Raw genomic sequence first — 19,985 nt, forward strand, 5'->3', positions numbered from 1 at the left:
TCTTGCTTACCTAATGTGGTCATTTCACTCGTGCTTTTACAACACATGCTAAATGATCAAATAAGATAAAATATATTCTGTATTTATTAGAATTTGTCCGACCTATACACTATATACAGTCACAGCTGTTCTTACACACTAAGGCACACGGTGCCAGTGTAAGTAAGTGTTGTCACCCTCAGTTGCTCTCAGAAGGGGTCTCTGCGTGTTGGTTAATGTGGTTTCTCCGCACTGGGAGCTGTAGTAGGCTGGTTGGGAGAAATCAGCTTTGGCACTGCTGCACAAACGGGCCTTTTACTGGGCAAATCAATCAGGCAGCCCCAGGCTTGGGCCACTGCCCAGAAAGCACAGTTTGGAGGGAGTCTCACCTTACCCCGTGCACTGGCTGAAAGGAGCCAGTATTATCACTGAACAGCCCTCACCCTGTCACCTCCGCTTTCTTTTCCTCTGCCTCCTCCTGTGCTCTTTCTCCTGCTGTCATCTCTGTCCTGTTGTCCTCTTCTACCATCATTGTTCCTCTTATCTCCTCATGGCTATATTCTTCTCCTCCTCCTCTCATGCTCTGCTACTCCTTACACACTCTCCAACTTAACAGATTGCCATCAGGAGGCTGTGATCTGAGGAGAAATGTCATATCGTCTCCTGCTATTCGCTGTACGCTCCTCAAATCACTTGTGACAGTTTCCTATTACATTGTTTACCTGCCTGAAGGCGGAGGCAGTCGTTCTCTTTACTGTATTCAAATCTGCTCGATCTGGAGTGACCACAAGTCCATGCACGGCTTCTTTAGGCGGATACGTTATGCGGTTCCTAATGTCTACTGTTATTTCAGTGAGGATTGGTTTAGGAATGAGGACCAGATGGAGACAGTCATCATGGATGTTGAGATGTTTATGACAACGAATAAACAGCGGCTTGTTTTAAAATATCACAAATCTGAGTCACTTTGGTTTCTGGATGACATTACGTTCATTTTTTTGTTGGACACATTTTGTCTTGATACTGAAGCAATGAATATAGTTTCAGTAAAACCGATGCAGAAAGACAGCATTCTGACAAAACCAACTGTTTCTTAATTCTTCTCATAGTTTTTAAAGCTACCAAACTTGTCTGTCAGGAGAACTGTTTGCAAGTGAGTGAAAAACACATTAATCATGTTAAAGCATTTTACAGCAGCTTAAAACCTTGTGCTCATAAATGGCAACCATGTTTCGTAAAGATCAAACTGAAAAAGTGAATGCCAGTGTTCCAGGTGTTTGCAGATGAATACAAATATCTGCATTGTGGTAAACTCAGCCAAAACAACAGAAGCTACTACTGCATCAGGTCTCAGTGTAGCACCACTGTCTCGCTGCTCATGGGAACTTCCTATTGTCCCTGTTTCTTATCTCCGTGGACAGGTCATCAGGTCAGAGATTAGATTGTCAGAAACATGGCAGAATCCGGCAAGTGAGTGAAACGAGTTTCTTACGGCTGTCGGCTGGACGCTTCCTCACTTCCTCGTCTCTTCTCGCCCCGCTAGTTTACATTCTAGGCATTTAAATGCTGTTGACCACCATTGGCTCTGGTAGCAACAAGTCTTATTTAGTCTGCATTACAAGCAGGATTTAAACAAAGGTAGCACATTTTCAAATATTCCTCCAATATTTACCTCTTTTTTTAATTAAAAGGTTTAACGTTTTCATTATTTTTTATTAAATGTTTTAGCAGACTGAGGTGCAGGTAGACATCACCCCTTGTGAACCTACTGAGACATTTACATTTTCTGTGTTTCCTGTTGTGTTCAGCCGGAGGGGAGTGTGTCTGTGTTTTTTTATATCCCATTGTTTTATAAGGTTGTATCTGCAGGGGGATTTTGATTTCTTCTTTGAACTTTAAAAAGACATCTGTTGTTTTCAGAATAATACAGAAGAGAAAGAACACAAAAGCACACAGACAGATTTTTCTGCAACAACACAATTAAAGGATAGGTTCACATTTTTTAAGTCTATTTTACGGACATGCCCATTTGAACATTGAAAAGGTCACTTTCCCTCAGAACGTACTGCCACAAAGAAATGAAGATGGTTATCCCCTTTCCCTGACACTGGTATTGCTTTAAAGAAGGTTATGAGGAAGAGTTACACGTATGGACGCATGAGCATTGAATAAGGATATTCCTAAATAAATGTGACCTTTAATGTCTCTCAATAGATAAAAGTCCCTGAATGATAAAAGCGTTTTAGTCCTTCAGTCTGTAGATGTATGATTATAAAGGCTCATTTTGTTCTCTTAAATATTTACTTAATTATTTCCCCTTTAAGTCACTGTGTGTTAAGAATACAGTGAAAAAATCCCCTGCATGGCTGCTGGTGAATCGCCGTTGGCAAAGTGTTGTCAGAAATCTCCAGAGCCTGGCAATTAGTTAATTGAAAAGTTATGTACTTGGCATTAATAATTGAAAACAGGGTCTCTGGAATTAGCACAGCATTCACAAATGAATCTGGCACAGCTTTTGAGTATAAGATAGAAGCACTAATGTTTGGCTAAAGACATGATTTCAAGATAATTTCACGGTTAAATGAATTGCTTTGTGAGTTCCAGGCAAAAAGAGCTGCATGCAAAGATTCAAAGTCAAATTTAAATTGGTAAAAATTGTAAGAATAATAACATTAGAAGGGGTTTGTCTGCACCTCTTCTAGCCTAAAACAAATGGCATACATTAGTACCTGAAAAGAGAGTAGAGCGTTTCCCTCTTTACAGATGTTAATGACGACTGCAGAAATCCTCTGTTTTCTACGATAACTTAATTTGTTTCACATCGCAATAATGTGTTATTTTTAAAGCCTATCTCTTGATCGAAAGACAGCAGTGATGTTGAATTTGTCACATTTTCATGTAAACGGAACCATGCAGACTAAACAATGAAGACTTGTCAGAATCATTCACAAGCATTGGACACATGGTTTGGATTAGGAAAACCTAAATCCGGAGGCTCGGACCGTTTCACTTGGAGTCTGTGCGGATATTGACTCTAAGAACCTCACAGTAAGTCCAATGCATTCAAATTCAATACAACTATTAAATAAAACCATTGTTCTGTATCCTCTTTAACTAACACTAAGACAAAGGCATGATCTGAACTACTGAATCAACCAGGTTGAAACTAAATCAAGGCTTATTTCCACTGTGTTCTTCTTATATAACACTCCTGATACAGCAGAACTACTACATAGCAATTGCAGATAACTACAAGTAACATATTGCAGGTTCCCAATTTTTTATCTGGAAAATGTGTTTGTAATTGTTCCATAACTCTTTAGAAACCTTTATTGAGACAATCATCAAAACCAACCTTTAAAATCAACCAACTTCAGTATGTTTCCCTTTTAATAAATGATAAATACTCATTATTCTGAGTCAGCTAACTTATCAACTCAGAGCCTTTACAGTCATTTAGAAAAATACCTTTTTTTTGTTGCTGTAGTTCTCCTTTCCCCATTGTCACTTTTATTACCTCACTCTCTTTCTTTACAACCCTCTATGTGTCATACTTCGACCACACACTGTAACATATTCCTGCTGAGAGACTTAAGGGTTAATTCTGGGCCCTGGTAGTTTCCCATTGTAAAGCTTTCCTAGTTAGCCCCGGTGTTTAGCCGTGGTTATCTGAACAGGGCTAACATGACCTGCAGGACTCCTTTACACCCCGCTGCAAACACTTCCGAGACTTCTCACTTGCCTGCGTTTGGCACCCGACCAGAAAGCATCTGTCACAGTGACTTCTAGTGACCATACTTTAGCCCCGAGCTGATAAATAATATAGAGACATGTGCTATTATTCATGGTACAATGCTGGGGGATTGTCTCTCAGACTAATCTTCCCTGAGAAGGTACAAAACGCTTTGGAAATGTTATTTCATTACATCATAAAGCCCGCTTTCTAATATAGATTTACTTTTCTTGGATTTTATAATTAAACAATGAAAATGGTAACTTTTCCAATTTTTAACAATGCATTGTGTGTTGTATAGGGACTATGCACAGTATGCTTTATCAAAATGTTCAATTATGTTACTTACTCAATGGTTGGTGTTATTATACGCTTTATCATTAGAGGATTGGGATATGACATTTTTGCCGATACAGTTGTGAGATATCACACCCCTCAGTGTCAGATTTTTCCTTCCAATCGTTCGGTGTCTTTCGACAGGCCCCCTTCAGTCTGGTGACGGATGAATCCACCCTGTGCAGGGTTCTCCCTTCTCTGACGAAACTGATCACTTACCATACGGGCGAGAGCCAAACATAAGTACTACTGCCTCTCTTTTGGCAAGCATGGCGAAGTGCTGAGCTGGCCCCAAGCCCATTTAAAACTGGACAGCTCTGGAATTACAACAGAGCAAGGATTCCGTGACTGAACTGTATTTACAGAGGACATTTAGATGTTGATAGTCTGTTCTTACAAGCAGATACATCATTTATATGAATAACTTGCTGATAGATAGTGCTTAATATTTATGAAGCTTTTAATTGAGCCCACTTTTCACCGGGTGCTGGCAGGGGCAGAGACTTGTGGGGAAACGATCATGGCCAGTCACTAACACGCTATTAGCTAACAAAAATATAGCTATTGTCCCTTTTTAAAAGCTACTATTAAGTAATTGTCTGCTCGATGGGAACATCTTTGTTCATTAAAGTTTATTCAGGGATCAAATTATTCTCTATTTAATGGACTGAGCAAAGGTCAAGCATTCATTATATGAGAGGATTAAAAGAGATGATTTCCATTTCTGCGCTAATGCACAATAAACTAAACGCAGCAGATCTGCATGGATCCATCCAGAGCAGATGTGATCGCTCAGACAGTGAGTCGTGAGAGAGGTTTTGACATTGTTTTCTGCCCAACTTCCTTCCATTTCACCACATTTTAGCCTGTTTTAATTTAAATATTGTCAATCAATCTGACAGCTTGGGATTCATTTATTTAACTTTCTTTTTAAATACTACTCCTTGATGTTAATGACAAACAGGTGCAGGAAGCAAAGCTGCACTGCTATTTTCTACCAGGATAAAATACAAAATAATTGAAAAAAAATAATTTATTTTACTCAAATAAGTAAATAAAAAAAGGTTAAAATGTTGAAGCAATTCACAATTAGAATAAACATCATAGCACAGTGATCTTCTCTGTATTGCGTTTTTAATACCAGGAAACAACATACACAAAGTGATAATTCCCATCATGAAAAATATGTTAAATCTGCAAAATCACTTGAAAAATGTGACCAGTTTTGTACTTTGAGAGAAGCTGCTTCTTTAAGGATTAAACTGTTGTCTGGATTTGTGTAAAGCAAAGTGTTCTTGGACCTGTAGTACTAAATGTTAAGTATGACCGCAGGTAAATGCGCCCTGTTCAGTCAAACCCAGTGTAAAAGAGTGACAAATTGACAATAGATTCCTTAGTGGAGCCATTTAGGGAAAAAAGATGTCATAACAACAAGCTTAAGTCCAAGTGACATGTGACACGCTGAGTACAGAGGTTATGTGCAGTTTAAAATTGTATTCTAATTACAGGTATATGTAAAGTATGCACTGACTGACAGCTCCAACAAAGACGTGAAAGAGGAGTGGGCTAGTCCCGGAGTAGGGGTAAGCGGGAGAAATGCTGTTCTAAATGCTCTTAGCGGCGACCATCGAATGCTGCGCGGCCTCGAGAGCTGACTGGCAGAACTTTGACACACTGGGAGGTCTGGTGATGGACAGCTCTCTCTGAAGGACATCCCTTTAAAGAGAAGTGGGCCAGCAGTCCCTCCAGGGTAGACATACCTGAGCCACTCAGACAAGGTGAGACGGATCCCTGCATCGAGGCTCAGCCAGCTCCACAGAGGCAGGGCTGGCGACAGAGTAATAGGCCAATTACCAGTGATTTGTACTGCTGGGGGTGGAGAGGGAATGTTCTCGGGGCTTGTCACTGCCAGACAAATTTGTGATATCACAATAATGCATTGTCATGGTGGGCTCGGTGTAAAAGCCCAGTGTATTGAATTTCAGCTCAACTATTGTGGTTAGATTTTTCTCTCGTTTTTTTTTAGAAACGGTTTTGAGACTCTGTAATCTCCTCTGTTCTTTACTGTCATGTTTAGCAAGTGCACTGTTATAAATTAAAGGAAAACCTTAAAATATAAATTCACATATAAGATGATCCAAGCCAACCCATGCTCGACCATTGCCCTTTTTTCTCAGAGCTTTTCTATTTTCTGTCCTGCTATTTTCCCGTGTCTTTCCACTACAGCTCGTTGGCATCGTCTCAAACTCAATCAGAACTTCCTTTATTTCCTCTCTCACTATCAAACTCTCCTTTGTCATTCCCTTCATTTCTAGTCAAACACTCTCTGTCATTCTTTCAGTGGCTCAATGAAAGCTGTAAACTGCTGCTCTCAGGAGGTGATGTTGGTCAGAGAGCTTTTATCAGCATAATGCATGGGATGCTGGTTAAAGCCTGTCCTCTCAATTGCCCACCATGGACTCAGTTTTAGATACAGATATGAGTGTGCCTGCAATGAACATTGACATATTTACATGTGACCTGCATGTTGTAGAAGTTTTAGATGTCTGTCAGTAATCACTGATTTTCCCACCTTATTCATTAAGGCTTTTCATCTGGAGGCCCTCCTCAAGTTCTAAGATATTATTCTTTGGATAACATGGAAAACCTACATTTACATGTTCATGTGTGAGCTTTAGAGGTGCTGGTTGTTGAGCTAGCTGTTTTGTTTTCTAAGCTAACCAGTGAACTTATTATTATTATTTTTTTACTGCAATAGATCTTAATAGCTAATATCTATGTTGGCTACAGTTTTTCAGCCTGCCCAATGTGACTCAACAGACTGGCTTTTCAAAATAAGATAGAATTTAGGGGAAAAATACACATTTTGCCATTGATAAGAGTGCCCCTTAGTTTGTCTGCTCTTTATAATATATTAAATCCCTGTATACCACTGATAAATCAACACAACAGAAACTTTTCCAGCAGCTTGACATACCTCACGACTGATTCCTGTTATTGTCAGCTCTCTCTGTGCAGCCATGTCAACCCCAGCTGCTGTGCTCTAAGGACAGCCAGCTGTTTGATGGGCTGCGCGCCTGTCACTGAATATGTGTGAGAAACCTGCCGCTTGTTCCCTCACTCATTTCACAGTCCCACCATATATGCGGATTGCACAGTAGCCAGAATATGTAACCTATAGTCATGGATAATATGAGAGTATAATGTCTGGGAATGCTTGGAGAGGAGAGAAGAAGCTGCACTTGTACATTTTCTTCAGATTTAGCTTCCTTGCCCCCGTGTGTTTCTATCCTTAAAACGTTACCTTTTACACACAGGCACACTTGTCTTTAGTGCTGTTTCAGATGAGTACATCAAGACGTAACCCATGACCTCTAGGAGACCTAATGGTGTCTCTCTAGTGCCATTTGAAAGCCCTGACCCTCCGGTGTCCAAGAGCTGCACTGATTTTAGCGGAAGGATGTGGAAACAAGCCTTCCTTCCTTCTTCCTCCCTTGGTTTCCAGCGGACAGGAGAGCCATGGAGCAACGTTGGCTGATGCACAAAAGCCATCCTCCATGCTCAGGTGTCTCAGTGCAGCATTAAGTGTGACCAGGCAACCTCACACACAATCAGGCCCTTACACTGTGGAGGTATTGGCATACAGGACTCCATCCTGTGCTAAGCATGGCACTGAGTAAGAGATACCTGCTCATGGTATTTATAGGAGGAAGTGCGGCTCTCATTTAGGGCGGAAAGTGGGGCAAATTTGTAATGAAAATGTTTGCTGACTCATTATGAATCCTGAAAGGTGTTTAAGTTGCAGAAGTCAGAGGGATCAGACAGGTTTGTGTTTGTGTACCTGCTGTGAACAACTTTAACATGTTTTCGGTTGAACTGGGAATTGGAGGCTAATTACATAATTACTGTATTAGGGATAATCATGTCAAATCAAATCATTTTTTTCCCCGCTAGCTTTCCGTACTTTCATCTGGGAACAAGATCTCTTTTCAGGATGCAGATTTTGACAGCTAGTCCTCAGTTATTCAACATCCAACATCTTTTTTCTTGCTTTGCTGACAGGCAGCCAGTCATTTTGGCATCCTGAAGAGCCAGTTTCACACTGATGGTGTGCACAAATGAACTCTTTGAAAGGAGAAACACTTGTATAGATGTGAAGGTGCCTCTAGGTATTGAAATTAAAAAGCAGTTTTCCTGCTTGGTTCTTTCCTGTAGGCTCTATTTTTAGGTGTAGAGGTGGAAAAAAATCATGCTTATCCTTTTGTTTTTCTTTTGTTTGATTGATTCTGTAGTTTTTTTCCAAGCACATCGAAGAGTAATATCATTTGATTATTAATGTATGTCAAGGGTAGTTTGTAAATACTGCACATTTAGAGTCACATTTTAAATGCTGGGTTGTAAGAACAGACATTATATGATATTAATAATAGAAGTAATGGCAGCTAATCAATACTCAATCAATAATATGATCAAAGCTAAGTAAACTATACCATGATTACGCAAAATGTCTTGATGATAAATTTGTGTTAATTATGGTTGAATATTACTCTGTATCACAACATCAACGCTTTCTTGACTTCGCCAGCTAATTCATCAGAGCACATCATATTTTCATCATCATGTGTTTCAGCGATGAAGGCAGCTCACAACTACAGTATTATTATCAGGAGCATCACCTTGTGGTCCAAATTGATGTGCTAGTAATTGGGAAAAGCATTCTTATTTTACCTCTAAAGTGGAAAGGACGTTTCCTCTGCGAGAATAAACGGGCGTGACCTTCGACCTTGCTAATCCATCATGGGGACAGACGAGACAGGGCAGAGAGATAGTGTTGTTAGTGCACCAGCCAGGTTAAGTCAACCTGCTTGCTTTCATGTAGTGACTCAAGTATTGTTTCTTTCCAAGTAATGTGAGTATGTATAGTCTTTCGTGTGCTTTTGGGTACTTTGGAAGAAGCCTTTTATAAGGGGGCAAACAAACTCTGTCTTTAAATGTTGCCTTTTTGAAGATAATGGTAGAAATTTACAAGATTGGCGCTAAACCAGAAACAAACAAACAGGAGGAACAAGAGCTGGGAAGTAGCTCGTATATCAGTGTTTCAGTGTGATTGTATCTGTGATTTCCTCCCTGCTGTAACTCAGATCGGTCTAACTTTTGTACAAAAATAAACACTGCTACAAAGCTGAAAAAAGGTAGACAACGTGTCGGTGATTCAGTAAACTTCTAAACCAGATTGCAGTTGCGAACATATACAACACTTCTGACTAAGGTTGAATACTAAAATCAAGATGACGACAAAGGTAAACAGGTCTGAGTGAGTACAGTTTGTTGAACACTAAATCAGTGGACAGATAAGAAAGGAAAGGCTGATTAAAGACTACTAGATACAATGTCTGAACATTTTTTACGTATCTGTACCGTGAAATAGCTTGTGATAATTGAGCTTATTCTTATTCTGTGAGGAAACTGTATAAAGCACTCCTTTATATCTGGAAAAATAGATAGATAGAATCGGAGGATGAAACCCTCTTTTATTACACACAGTGAAAATTGGTCCTCTGCATTTGCCGGGGAGCAATAGGGGAGGGGGGATTGGAGGTGTCCGGTGCCTTGCTCAAGGGCACCACAGCAGGGCCTAGGAGGTGAACTGGGACCTCTCCAAGTAGCACTTTCCATATTTCAAGTCTGTTCGGGGACTTGAACCGGCAACCCTACGATTCCCAGTCCAAGCCACTGCTGGAATACTGTATTTTCAAGGGCTGTAATTAAATGTAAAGCATAAAATTAACCAATTAAAATGCAGCAAAGAACAGCAGTTAAATTATCACACACTATCCCATGTTTTTCCTATGGTATTCACAAACAATCCTCTTCTTAACCCACAAGCACATAGCCATAGTTTTCTCCTCCCAACAGCCTAATTAATACTGCTGTGGTTTTGTGAAGCCATATAACTTCCCCTCCCCTTTCACTCAAAATGTGTTCCGCTTTTTCTAACTTAACTTGGATGTTTGACCTCCATTCTGGGATGATGTATGTGCAGAGTTAGGAAAACAGTTTTCACTTTTCATCTGCTGAAGTTTTCCTCACATGAAATCTAAATTAATGCATTCACAGTACAACGTGGTTTTTTGACACCACAACCAACTGACCCAGTACACAACGTGCAAATGTGTACTGTAAGAAACATAAAGCCATAGCTGCATAATGAAGGAAGGGGTTTCAAGTGCTTAAACATTTTAAAGAATCATTTATTTTTGGGCAAAATGTATCGATGGTGGAGATCAAGAAGATTTCATTATGAATCTATAACCTAGTATTTAAATTATTTTGTGGAAAACAACATCTCAGAAACAAACTTTTAATCAAAACAGGTCACAAAATACCTGGGGTTGTTCTTTAAGCACAAGAAGCCAGAATATATGTTCTCCTGTCAGTCAATTAGACATTTTATTTATATCAGATTTGCTTATTTTTGCTCTTTCTGATACATTTTCACACAAACACGTGACCAAATCTTACCCTTAGTTGTGCTTCCAAGAAAACAATCTTGATCCAATCCAATCCAAACTCTTAATAATGTGCAAAATCAAAATATCTGCAATACATTTGAGAGATTGAACTGCATTCATTGACTATGACTTTGTTTGTATTGCATTGAGGTTTGCAGACACGGGCTATAAACATGCATATCAACGGACTGCAAAAAGGATACCCAATGTAAACAATGACCTTTCTCCTATGTGGACTCTCGCAGTAGATCTATTAGAAAAGGAAGAGATAGCAGACAGGTTATCACTGATGTGTACTATGTCAGTTTACATGTTTCTACAGCCTCACTTAAACTTACTCAGGCTTTAATCTACAGTGCTCCTGACCTACTGCTTTTCTGTCACCCTGACATGTTTAACAAATACTGTCGGTCCGAGCAGGATACACCAAAGGTGTTGTTGTCTATCTGCACTGAAGGTGATGGATTATGTTATCTGAGCTTTCTTATCAATATTTTCAAACAGTGCTGCACTTTTTTTCACTTTAAGAAAACTCAAAGACAGATTGACAATTAGGAGGAAATATTTTATAAAGAAGCCACTTATTTGTATTGTTATTTTCACTGTTTTCTTTCTTCCTGTGACTTCCTTTTTAACCAAGAGGCCAGATAGACTGTCAGTGGGGAGGGAGCCCGCCTCGGAGGTCTCCCCCTTCAATCACTCGGCACAAAAGCAACAAAACACGCCTCTGTAAATATTTCAGTGGCTTCAGCACCTCGTCCAGGATCCTGCTGCTCTCTGTCTGCTGAGTCCTCTGAGTGAGCCATTGTGTTTCCCACGGCAGACTGTTTTGTGTGGTGCTGCTGGACATGGCTGCTCTGTTGTGGGGAGGCAGCAGTGCCTGCATGCATGCAGTCGCAGAGCAGAGGATTAGGGTTGATGTTTCTCTGTGTCTAACTAGCTGCCAGGCATGCTCTGCCGCCTTGGCACAGCAAACACAATTTACATCATTTAGTTCTGCTTACAGCGGAGGGAAAATCTAGTGTAAATAGAGTTCAAATTATTCATTACGTTTGGGAAAGCGCTGTATGTCTGACCACTAACTGCTCTAACTTGAATCAAAGGAAGAATGAGCCAAGATTTGAGTTTTTGTTTAAGATTTTACATATAATGAGCTGTATTTTGTTCTTCCACTTGAACTAAAATTGTAACAACTGGCTTCCCTTAGTCAGTTTCTTTTGTTAATGGTTGTAGTCTTTTGCCGAAAGTTGTTCACAGTCCAAGATTATTGCCATAATAAATGGGAATCCAGATTTGCCCTTGATATGAGCCACGTCCCTCGGTGCTTCCCTCAGCGAGTCTTCGGGGAGCGCTTTCCAATAAGAGTAATGTCCCCCCTGTGCATGGCCACCATTCAACAATTTACGGGGAGATTACAGTTTCTAATAAAAATTTTGCAGGCTTAATTAAAGAATCCGCTCCTTATTTTATGATAGTTCAGCCCCCCTCCGCCACTTCTATCCAATTTAATTATTCTGATGTACATAATTAGCATGAGCTGGCCATTGTTCACCTCATTTGCATATTATATTGGATAATTGAATGAGAGTGGCTGATGATTAAATTAGGGTGAATGACAGATGATTCGGCTTGCCGTGTGGAAAAGTTAACAGAATGAGCAGACTGGGAATACGACATGTGCCTTTTGAATATTTATATGTTCCACCGTGGTCACCCCCAGCAGACGCACTCTGCTAATTTAAAAAATGTGCAGAGGCTAAACTTGGTTTCTTCTTGAACGTCACAGGATGCCGTTTTTTCGCCTCTGGCTGCTCCTCTGTGGTTACTACTGTGCGCAGAGAGGAATGGGGGCAATGTTAAGGATGTGAAAAACACTTTTTTGAATGTTTTAAATGTATTCCTCCATCATCGAGGCAACACATTTACCGATTGATAAGACAAATGAGACTAGTGTAGGGAAATTCATTTCCAGGCACTTCCAATGTAAACACAGACTGCTGGTGCCTGCCTGCCTGCCACATTACGGACAGGCTTGAATTCGCTGATGACGGCTGTCTTGGCAAAAATGTTTTGTGCATAGTTAGGCAATTTGGGAAAAAAGAGATTCAAATATACAGAATAAACTACTGTGCAATGCAGTTATAATGTTATGGGGTTTTTTCTGCTGAATTTGACTTACTTATCAGTAAGAATCACATTTCTATTTGAATTTCTTACGGCACATTTGTTGAAAAATCCCTATTTGTATAATAAAACAGTCATTTCATCACCTAATTGGTTTGTAAAGACGAAAAATGTTATCAGAGGTTCACATCCTCTTCTTTTACTTTGGATTCATCCTGCTCTCTGGAATTTCTTTCCATGCGAGGTTCGGTCAGGATAAATGTTTAGAGGGAATTTTTGGAACAGCTTTAGCCTTTCACATGCTAATGTAAGCACTGGCGGCACAAGAAAGCTGGCCTGACCCAGGGGCCACATGGTGACACAGTCTGCTGATTCAGTGCCGGCAGCCCTGGCTTTGTTTATGTGTGTGCACGAGAAATAATGCACGTCATAAAAAGGAGAACTTTGAAGGGGAACCACTACCCGGGATGATAAATGCCCCTGCTCTTCGGATATAAATAACTCTTCCCAATAGTACAAAAGCTACTCGGGAGTGACTTATACTCCGTCATTTCTACAATAACACCGGGCCGTGTTTCCAGCCCTGGTGTTCCTCACATATTGAATCATCCTCTGAGAATCTTGTCTTTTTTGGAAACAAACTACATCACATTTTAATTGGGATGCTTTTAAGTAAAATGGGTTAAGTAAATTGACGCAAAGTTGTTGAGCGATGCACCTAATAAATGACATATTGACGTCGGAATTTGTGCTGAATCACAGAAGCAGTGCACCTAGAGAGGGTCTAAAGCATGCTTCAATGGTTTACTTCAAGGATTGGCCGTTTTTAAACACAGTTTGCAAAACGCGACGCTCGTGTTTGTCTTTGTCTGCCACATACCTTGTAAAATCTCCTCTGTTCTCTGTGTTATAGTTCATCAGTACACAAAGTGTCGTCACATTGTCTGCCCGGAGTCATTTCAGGGGGCAGAGGAATTTACACAGTCTAAGGATCTGTCAGTAGGTGGTATAGGAACTGTAAAGATAAGTTCCTACAGCAGCTTAAGTCTAGCTTCCTTTTCACAAGAGCCTTCGGCTTCTCTCAGATCTCACAGATACAGGCGGACCCCTCGCTCTTATCAGAAACCTGACCATGCCCACTTCCAGGAGAGAAAGATGGAGATCTGAACTGTGTGTGTGTGTGTGTGTGTGTGTGTGTGTGTGTGTGTGTGTGTGTGTGTGTGTGTGTGTGTGTGTGTGTGTGTGTGTGTGTGTGTGTGTGTGTGTGTGTGTGTGTGTGTGTGTGTGTGTGTGTGTGTGTGTGTGTGTGTGTGTGTGTGTGTGTGGAACTTTTGCAGGGCTGTTATTTGTCCTGGTGTCTGTTGCTCCACACATCTCAGATCACAGTGTAAAATATATTCCAGGTGTACAGACAGGTAACTAAAGCCATTCATGTACGTGCCACTTTCTTTCATTGATATTTTTTTTCTGATTAAATTAGAGTTGTTGCAGATTCTGGTGAAGAATGTCTGCATTTTCACTTTTTTTCAATGAGATTTTCCTTCTAAGAAGTGCCTGTTTGCTGTACATTATTGGGTGTTGAGAGGTGAACTGCTCATTGTTCTGAAGGCCCATCATTCTGAAATACCAATAATAATGTCTGTTTGTTTGCTAAAAAAATAAAAGCCTATTGTTCTTAAGGCTGTTGCTGCAAAAATACAATGTCCTTGCATAAAACAGTAGCTTCTGGCTATTTGTTGTGCAGAATGATTGCAATATTTCCTTTTACATCAGCTGGAACAGAGGATTACTGTATTGGTCAAACATATATTTTCGCAATTTATATATATTTCTGATGAAATTGAGGGCTGTCCTATAGTTTCCTTCTCTTTTAAGAATGTTTTCTTAGCTACTTTTCATTGCTGTCCATTGAGAAACCAAGAATTCCCCGATTTAGTGAGAGATTAAGTGTTTCTTTATGGGTTGAGACAATTCTAATTTCATATAGTGAGTACACTATTTCAATTCCTAATAGATTACCTGAAGATGCGTTGTTTTGAAGCTGATATAGTTTGGATTTGATTTTCTTCTCTCAACATCATAAGGTACTTTAGGTGCAAGTGATGGATTGAACAAAAATCTGACATTGCTGTTATCTTGCTGCACGGCTGCTCTATCATGTATTTACTTTAAAGGGTTGAGTTGTTTGTAAAAATCTCCTTTAAAAAACTGCATGGGTTTACCTTAACTAACTCCAGAGAACATTGAAAAAAGATGAGAGAAAAAACATACAGGAGAAACCAAAGATGCCCATTTGTATTATCGAGTGGCTCTTCAGTGCCTCTGCTATCCCTGAAATCTCCTTTGCAGAAAGTTGCAGGGAGCAGTTTAATGCAGGCTGACAGGCAGAGAGCAGCCAAGACATTATGGGCCTGTTTCTTGGAGCAACACAGAGGCTTCCTGCCACTGCTCCTCATCCAACCCCCTTGCCCTGCCCGGCTATCTGTTTTTGCTTTATGTCTTTTCCTGCAGCGAGCACTTGACGAAGGACAATTTGTTTGGATGTTTAATGCTGCGGCACTGGCTGGTGGAGGATTATATGAGATGGTCCAGTGATTTGTGATGGCTGGTAGTGGGCCGAAGTATGTATGTGTGTTAGTGCATGTGAGGGAGAATGTGTGTGCATACATTCAGTGAGCACGTCTTGAGTGTGTGTGAGTGCGTTCAGTTCCAGGTCTTCGCTCTAACACAGACGTCAGTTGTCTGCTTCTTCAGAACCCTTACATTCAAGTCAATAGTGCCTATAGAAAGACATTTGTGACAAGTTTGTCCTTTCTTCCATACTTTAATATCCAGCTTGCAGACAGATTGATAATCTTTGAAGTTCATTGTTTCAAGATTTATGAAAACCTTGGCGAGTCTTCTTTATATGTTTTGGCAGCCAGAAGAATCATTGACTTCTCCCTGTGAAGCTTCACACTGAAAACTCAAGCCAAATGCTACTGTGAGGTTTTCCAGATCTCACACTGACAGATTTTAATGACACACAAGCAAACAGCAGCACAAAGAGCAATGGAAACATGTTACATTTAATACCGTTAAACAAGAAAATAATTGACTGTATGCTGTGTGTTATTATAGCTTTTTAATTTCTTTGCTATCACACAACATAATAACGTATCAATGCATTTCAGAGTCAAAATAGGCCTCAAGGTTGAAATATCAGTTTTTAAACTTAAGAAGCATGACAATTCTTTCTCCATAAAATTGGCACATCTTCTCATGTTGTATAACCGCTGTCAACCACATGACCTAAGAGTCTTTCTGCATCATGCCTTGACATGGGCCACTAATTTAAAAAAATCTAGTGTTTATTCTTCTTAAGTATCAGTGTCCCTTTTAAATGTTGCCCAGTGCTTGAGAAGATGAACCTCGGTGTACTTTTATCCTCAAGAGAGCAAAGAGATCACCAGCGAGATCTCAACCGTTGTCCAAAACATCTTGCGACAGCCCTTCATTTGATCCGTCCGAGACCCTTTGAACGCTGCTGTAGAACGCGGTTCTGAAGGGCTTCACCCTCTGATGATAAAAAAGTGAATTATTGGTTTGTTTATCATGCTCTTAAAACCTAAAGTGCATTATTAAACAGAGAGCACATTAAAAGGGGAGTATTGTTAAAAGTGTTTTAAAAATCTTGTAAATCCCAGTAATTTATGTCACTGTGGTCGAAGAGGCTCACCCTGGCCTTCTGGCTTTAATTTGGTTTAGGCTCTGCTCTTTGGGGTCTGTACCTGTGTATGCTGCCTTCTCTTTCCAGACAAGAATCTGACCGATGTGACCCCCTGATGTGGTGGGGCAATGGTATAGCCTCAGAGAAGCAAGTAAAAAACAAAAATCTAAAAAAACATTGAAACGAGACGGTAAAAATGTGCTGGTGCATCTTCCTGCAATAGCTAACGTTAATCTGCCTTTGGGCAAGGGACCTACATTTTAAAAGATATATATTCCTTTTTGGTACGCAAGACCCATGATCCCCAATACTGTATCGACACAATAGCAGCATTGCATGTAACATTTGTAGAAAAATGTGCATTGAAAGTGCCATGTTCACCATTTTAGTTTAGCTTAAATGACATTTATGTTTTTTGGGGATTATTTCAGCTGAGGTTAAGAGAATGACGTTATTTTGGACAAATTGTGAGCGTATGATGGCACTGTAGAGGAAAAACCAGGTGATCGGTAAAGACAGTAGCATTCATCCTCTGGGCACCACTGATCGTGGCAATTTATCAAATGTTTGAGATATTTCAGGTTAGGCCAACCAACACTGCAGAGCCAGCATGCTTAAACAAAACAAAATGCAGCCAAATCACGAATGAGAAAATAAAGAATATAATGTAAGCCATACCGTATGAACTGTATGTGATTGTTGAGTCACACATTTTCCATATTTATAACTTACTTTTGGTGCCTGGTGTAGACTGTGCCTGGATAGTTCTAGGTTCAACGTTGCATAAATAAAAAATATTTTTGGGATCTTGTAAATTTCAGTTATGGGACACTACTGATTTCATCTGTTGACTCAGCCACAATGAGTCATATTTTACAAGTTTATATCTAACCTTTCCTGTATATAACCCCCAAGCCTACTGACAAACACTTCAGAAAGCCATAAACTTCCAAACAGTGGCCAGGGCTGGTCCGGGTGCAGCCTGGGAGCATAGACCTGCTCCAGCCCCGGGGGATTCTCCCTGGTAGAGGCAACAATGGGTCAGAGCCCCTTCTTTGTGCGGTTGCCCTCCTTAATCAAACTAGCCAGAGGAGTGATTGGATTTTAATTCTGATGGGCCCACCGTAATGGTGTGATGGACGGGGACTGGTGAATTGAAGCAAGATGTCAGCCCTCGGAGGCCTCCATTAATGATATTGCTTCATTTCTTAAAGTGGCAGGAACGCCTTGGGACGAGGGGATCGCTGCAGTTGGCAGGCAGAGCCCTTCCCTTCTCTTTTTTTTTATTGGACTCTCTTTATCTCTCACTGACTCGTGACCGTTTATGTGGCTCTTTGTGTGTCCTTAGTATTGTGCATCGTGTCTTTGAACTGGTTACAGTTTGTGGGGTTCCAGACTGCTGCTGTGGCCACTGGACACAATGAAATGATTCTCTTATTGGGAAAGGATTTACTTTGTTTGTCAACCTAAATTGAAAGTTAACCTGGACATTTATGGTATATTCTGTACATTAAGCTCTCTACATTTAATAGACAAAAAGATTGTATAATGCGCTTATGGATAATTAGATATACCGATCCCTTTCAGCAGGTTTTACAAGGATTTATGATATGTTTTTGTGAATGATGAACACAGGAAGCTTATCAATGTAAACTGGAAGTCATTTTCCCTGATCGTGTGAAAGTTTAACTCTGATAAATCTCGGTGCTTTTCATCTGACAGGAACAGTATATCAAAACCATTCACATTTCAGTTTCTGCTTTACATGCTATAATTAAAGTTGCTCTCGGTTCCATCCTAACTCGTGAGTCAAGAGGTTAATTGAACTTTAGCACTAAATCTAAACACAAAGACTTACTGAAAACATTCTTGAACTCCTGAACTGACACTGATATGAACCTGAAGAACGCCAGAGAGTCTCCCCGAATCCTTTTGATGCCGTTTCTCATCTTAAGTGACTCAAACCGACTGCCTCATTGTTTGCCTGCTCTGACACGTGTTTGTCTTCTGTTCGGCTAATGACAGTTTGGTCTTGTCAAAGTACAGGTGAACCCTCATTGTGTTTTATAGCGAGTCATTGTCGAGTGGGGCGGCTCCAGCCTTCCTCTCTCTTCCTAATGGGCGTTGGTGTGTTGTTTTTGCAGCAGATTTATGTGTGGGTGGGGCGCTGTGATTTACGGAGCTCTGACACTGTCTCAGCAGCGGGACCAGGGAGGCTGATGTGGCTCTCTGTGTGTGTTCCAGGTGAGCCTGAGGTCTGCTCTCCATCCTACACACACACATACTGTGAGCAACATGCCCTTGTGTGCACTAATGAGAACACACAGATACTTTCATACACACTCAGCTTTTGTGGCGTAACACAGGAGCCACTACTGTTGCAACATCCTGTAGGTTCACGTAAAGTACAGCAGAATGAAAGGGCATGTGTCAATACGTTCAAAAAACTGGGTAGCTTTGCAACATTTACTTCTCTTTTTACATCTGGTGTTAAAACTATGAAAGATGCTCATAATATGTCAACACAAACATAAAGAGGTTTTTTTTTTTTAATCAATATTTGTTTTCTTAATGCAGCTTTCTAAAACACTTCCTCCCCTTCTTGGCCCCAGAGCTTTTAAAGTTTAAATGATAATATGTGGATATTTACTCATTGTGTCAGATTCCCATAAAAGCAGCATTCATTCCCCTCGATTGATAGTACACAAGTCGCTCTGTACTGCACATATGTTGACGCTGCCCTTTCATTATCAGTGTAACCTAAGAGTAGGGAAGATTAAATTCTTGTCACCAGATGTTAAATTGGCCATTACCCATCTAAGATAAATTGGTCCTTAAATTTCCCATTAAAAACACCTGACAAGAGGGTGCACAATTTGACATGGGAGTTAAGTTGTGTTTGGCTGCGGATTAAATGAGATGAAAAAGAATAAAGAGATTTTCTGTTGTCCTATTTTAGTACATCCTGCTTTTTAGTGAGACTCACATTTAATTTTACCCAATATCCCACCTTCTTCCATAGGTGGAAGACCAGCTAGGACCGACAGAACTTTATTTTCCATCTCCATGTCATATTTCATATTATGTGATCTCATTTCACACAGCGATTGAGAGCCTAAGCCCATTATTGTTGTCTCCACTCAAGTGCAACACTTTCTCTCACCCCCCCCCTCCTTGTGTTTTCCCTTTTTTCTCTACTCTCAGTTCGGTTTCTGCATTTAGTCAGCCTGTCAGAGTGCTTCCCTGGAGGGATTTGGACTTGAAGTTCGTCCCGGCAGTTCCTCTGCTGGTGGCCCCCGCTGAAGGTCACTGTGGACCCGAGCGTCGAAACTTTCACAGAGCCTCCAAAGAATTCTCACACACACTTATTTACCAGTGTTAATGCTCAAACTCAATAGTCAAGAGGATAATGTATTTGAATGCAACAAGAGGGTATGGGGTTGTTGGGAAATGATCAGGAATATGATAAACTGTTTTTAAACATACTGCTTTTCTTTAAATATTTTGGGGGATATTTTATAAATTCAAAAATGCACAAAACCGTTTTTGGTTTGCACACAATTATGAGATTAACTTTTATGTTGGCACCTAC

Source organism: Eleginops maclovinus, chromosome 4 (genome assembly GCF_036324505.1).
Source record: "Eleginops maclovinus isolate JMC-PN-2008 ecotype Puerto Natales chromosome 4, JC_Emac_rtc_rv5, whole genome shotgun sequence".
NCBI classification, from domain to species: Eukaryota; Metazoa; Chordata; class Actinopteri; order Perciformes; family Eleginopidae; genus Eleginops; species Eleginops maclovinus.